We start from the raw sequence: 5,000 nt of genomic DNA, 5'->3' as shown, positions 1-5,000 counted from the left end.
GAATCATTCTAAAAAAAAGTAACGTCAAAACAGATTATTTTTATTATTATTACTAGCCAAGCTACAACCCTAGTTGGAAAAGCAAGATGCTATAAGCCCAAGGGCTCCAATAGGGATAAATAGCTCAGTGAGGAAAGGAAATAAGGAAATAAATAAATGATGAGAATAGATTAACAATAAATCATTCTAAAAAAAGTAACAACGTCAAAACAGATTATTATTATTATTATTATTATTATTATTATTATTATTATTATTATTATTATTATTATTACTAGCCAAGCTACAACCCTTGTTGGAAAAGCAAAATGCTATAAACCCAGGGGCTCCAATAGGGATAAATAGCTCAGTGAGGAAAGGAAATAAGGAAATAAATAAATGATGAGAATAAATTAATAATGAATCATTCTAAAAAAGTAACACGTCAAAACAGAGAATGGGGCAAAGTAGGTCATCAAGGAATGAATTTGTTTATGTTATTGTTATGCAGACTGAAGATTTAAGTAAAATTCTTTGCTCTCTTAAGGACATTTAGAAAATAAAACAAAACCAAAACCGAAGAAATTCCAGCTTACGGCCATGATGAAAAATATGATTCTGCCCAACATGGAGGGCATTGGGTATGTGGCCCACTTTCCTCATGTGGCATTAGATAGTGCACCCACTTTTTTGCTTTCAAGATCTCTTCTCCTTTCATTTAAATTAAAGATTCTTGTTGACAGACAAGCATCTGCTGCATACTTTGTACAACCCCTATAAGTATGATCCAAAGAATGTCCCATAACATTTGTGACGCCAGTGTACAGAAATCTAGCATTGAACCTACTGAAAAATGACTCGATAAATGTTTTCAATGTTCTCGTTCCCCCGTCATGATTCAAGGTTAGATTGTTCTGGGCGTAGTCCAGAGAGCTATACCAGGCTTCATATTCACTTCAGTGCTTTCCCTTCACTTCAGGGCCAGTGTTGGCACAAGGTCACCAATCGTTTACACTCACCAGGTGAGGAGATATCCATTTTCTTGAAGAGATTGCAAGATATGCTGGCTCCGCGGATTCCATAAGAATGGCACTCATTCCTTTTACATGTTGTAGAAATATGTTTCTATCAAATCTTATGATTTTTTAAGGGAGAAGTCCTCTTAAGCCTTTTTTTTCCTAAATAACCAAGTTTCGTTACATTTCAACGCTTACCTGCGACTGTAGCCTTGCCTTTTGATAATTTCTTTTAACTCCTTTGGAAACGTCTTGGTGTGTGTACTCATCGGCAAATTCTGCTTTTCCAGTAGCGTAAGTTTGTATCATGTAATTGTGAATATTTCGTTATTGTCATGTGTTCAGTCAACTTCAGAAGACTGTTTTTTTTTTCCTCTGTTTTATCTTTCTTTCTCAAATAAACTTTTGTTCTTTGACATCTAATGAGTAATATTGCGATGGGCACTGAAACATAAATCGCTAAGGCATAGGTTGGACATTCCACTTGAACTCTGGTTAAATCGGAGATGGGATCAAAGAGAAGAATGGCTAGGGCAAATGGACACGTACCGGATATGAAATTATTTTCGTTAAATTTTACTTTATTTTTACTTTCTATCTGAATTTTATTTTTTATCCACAATTTAAATATCATTCCTCCATGTTTGACCATGGATGGATATATTATCAGTATTCTCCGGTGCACTTTTTTATATATGTAGATATAAATTTGCATACAGTATGTGCGTTTAACCTAATTTTTGACCAAAAAAAAAATGTGACAATGAAATTTTCAGGGCTTTAGCTCTATCCACATTTTATTTCCCTCTACTTTAACACCGTTTCTATTTTCTTTCTCCCATTTTACTGTCCACTCCATTCCAATTTAAACTTCAAAGTGTAACTTCAGGACTTCCCCTACTTAGACTAAGAAAATGGAATTCCTCTCAGGCTTCTTTATTATTATTATTATTATTATTATTATTATTATTATTATTATTATTATTAATATTATTATTATTATTTTTATTATTATTATTATTATTATTATTTTTTATATTATTATTTATTATTATTTGCTATTATTATTTATTATTATTATTATTATTATTAGCTAAGCTAAGCTACAACCTTAATTTGAAAAGCAGGATGCCATAAGACCAAAAGGGCCCAACAGAGAAAAATAGCCCAGTGAGGAAAGGAAGTAAATAAACTACAATATACACGAAAAGTAATGAATAACGAATATAAATCATCTTAAGATAAATATCAACGTTGAAATAGATCTATACATACTCATAAACCATGAAGAGAGATAAGCAATACATCAGATATATGCTGCAATCTAGAGCGCGCGTAATGATAACAATTTTTATTCTCAATCATGTTGTTTCCTATCGTATGCAACTCATGTTTGTACGTATGTTGGTGCCTCTGGATGCGCAGTATGAGCTGCGCAGATGATCATATGTCCCGGCTTCGTGGCCTTTACCTTGCTGGCCCACACTCAGGAGTGTACTGTGGCAGAGACACATTTCCCGTCATTTCGCTTCCATTATTTGGTCTCTGTGTGAGTTTTTTTTCTTTTTTTAAGTGTATTTAGTGTTTTTTCTTTATTGGACATATCGAAAATTCTGTTTTCTTATTTACTGACTTTTTGACAGTTTAAATTCGTCAGGTGAAGATGGTTTTAAATTATAATTCGTGTACAGTATTTTTGTTTGAACTTATATTATATAGTTTTTTTATAGTTTAAGCTGTATTATTTAGCACAATTCCCGTCATATTTCTTCCGTTATTTGGTCTCTGAGTGAGTTTTTTTTTTCGAAGTGTGGTTAGTGTTTTTTCTTTATTGGACATTATCGAAAATTCTGCTTTCTTATTAACTGACTTTTTGAAAGTTTAATTCGTCAGGTGAAGATGGTTTTGAATTATAATTCGTGTAAATTATTTTTAATTTATTCATATTATCTAGTTTTTTTTTTTCTATATTTTATTATTTGGTCTCTGAGGGATTTTTTTTTCGAAGTGTGATTAGTGTTTTTTTCTTATTTACTGACTTTTTGAAAGTTTAAATTCGTCAGGTGAAGATGGTTTTGTATTATAATTCGTGTACAGTATTTTTAATTTATTTATATTATCTAGTTTTTTTTCTATATTTTAAGCCGTATTATTGGTTTTTGTTTCCTTCAATTCTCTCGTCACCATAGTAAGTTGACTGTTATGTTTGTTGTGTAAAACTTTTGAACATCAATAGAAAAAATATTGAATAATATTTTACAATTTTACAAGTTGAAAGTTGTTAATTTGCATAAGAAAAAGTGAATAGTTTACAAATTGAAATAATGTTCTGCGTTTTCAAATTTTGAATAGCTGATTAAAAGTATCTTTTTATATTTATGAATAAAAATATATATTCATCGGAATTAAGAAAAAAAGAAATATAAAGAAAAATATTAATTTTGAATAGATTATAAAAAGCCGTTTATACGTAAACCTATTTCCATTTACGTATAATGAATTTCAAAGATAAAGAAAAAAAAAACATTTATTCACTCGATCACTGATAAGAAAGACGGAGTTTCAGGGTCATTCGTGAAGAATGAAGAAATATTTCCCTTTCAGTTTACCGAGTGAAAAAAAAAACAGAATCTGATAAGGATAAAAGAGCGGGGTTTTATCGATTTTTTTCAGACATTTACTGTAACTTATTATTATTATTATTATTATTATTATTATTATTATTATTATTATTATTATTATTATTATTATTAATTGCTAAACTACAACCCTAGTTTGAAAAGCAGGATGCTATAAACCTAGTTGCTCCAACAGGGAAAATACCCCAGTGAGGAAAAGAAACAAAGAAAAATATTTTAAGAACCGTAACATTAAAATAAATATCTAAATCAACTATAAAAACTTGAACAAAACAAGAGGAAGAGAAATAAGATAGAATAGTGCGCCCGAGTGTACCCTAAAGCAAGAGAACTCTAACCCAAGACAGTGGAAGACCATGGTACAGAGGCTATGGCACCACCCAAGATTAGAGAACAATGGTTTGATTTTGAAGTGTCCTTCTCCTAGATGAGCTGCTTACTATAGCTAAAGAGTCTCTTCTACCTTTACCAAGAGGAAAGTAGCCATTTAGCAATTACAGTGCAGTAACCCCTTGTTCTAATGTTTTCCAAGTAATCATATATTGCTCTCTCTCTCTCTCTCTCTCTCTCTCTCTCTCTCTCTCTCTCTCTCTCTCTCTCTCTCTCTCTCTCTCTCTCGATAGTGCGTCTAGATAAGAATGCTATTGCACCGCGTTCGAGTCCCTGAATTAATTGAGAATGCATCTCTTCACTTAACCAGTATATTATGTACCTAGTTGTTAGTCGATCGTTGGTGGTCGCAGCTCAATTGGAGAGGCAAAAATATTAAGAGAAAATCTTGAGTGATTATTATAACCAAGATATACAACTCTCTCCCTAGGTCTTGTTAATAACACTTGTATACCAGTAAAAAACGGGAGGGTCTTCTCTCTCTCTCTCTCTCTCTCTCTCTCTCTCTCTCTCTCTCTCTCTCTCTCTCTCTCTCTCTCTCTCTCCTGGAACTCGCATTTAAAGCAGCCTAATCAGTTTTTTAAAGATGTGAGATTTGAGCCAGCCACAGGGTCGAGCTCCTTTCTCTCCAGCGGCAGCAAGATTCTGGTGATGTGACCTCTGACCCGAGGTCAGGCCAGGAGGAAACAACAGACTCAGGGTGGCTTCAGGTTTTTTTCGGTTGCTGATTTGTCTTTTTCAGTTGATATGTTATACCGCTATTACTTCGTTTTAATTCTTTTATATAGCATTTTCTGAAATCAGTGGGTTTTTTCTTTTTATTTATTTTTTCATTTCTTCTTTTTAAGTCATTGAAATTCTGTTAGTGAATACAGTACATCATATCTCGTTTTATAGCTGCCTTAAATTAATTGGAATACTTGTTTTTTTTTTTATCAGGAATGAATAATTTTTTTTTTCTTTTTTTTTGAGGCAC

General features: G+C 32.2%; 1 protein-coding gene across 6 annotated transcripts in view; it reads left to right on the top strand.

The window, feature by feature from the left end:
• Positions 1-5,000, top strand: part of LOC137630398 (N-acetylgalactosaminyltransferase 6-like) — an 83,907-nt gene that overhangs the window by 27,444 nt on the left and 51,463 nt on the right. The window contains exons 1-2 of one of the 6 annotated variants that reach the window (XM_068361849.1): positions 2,437-2,521; positions 2,762-2,784. The exons of 3 other annotated variants lie outside the window; for them this stretch is intronic. The gene's annotated coding sequence lies outside the window, so the exon portion shown is untranslated. Of the gene's footprint in view, positions 1-2,436; positions 2,545-2,743; positions 2,785-5,000 lie in introns of those variants that run through there. 2 more of the 6 variants (XM_068361848.1, XM_068361850.1) reach the window with 2 other exon arrangements.

The sequence above is a fragment of the Palaemon carinicauda genome, chromosome 38 (assembly GCF_036898095.1).
Source record: "Palaemon carinicauda isolate YSFRI2023 chromosome 38, ASM3689809v2, whole genome shotgun sequence".
Lineage (NCBI taxonomy): Eukaryota > Metazoa > Arthropoda > Malacostraca > Decapoda > Palaemonidae > Palaemon > Palaemon carinicauda.
This window is presented reverse-complemented; position numbering and strand designations above follow the sequence as displayed.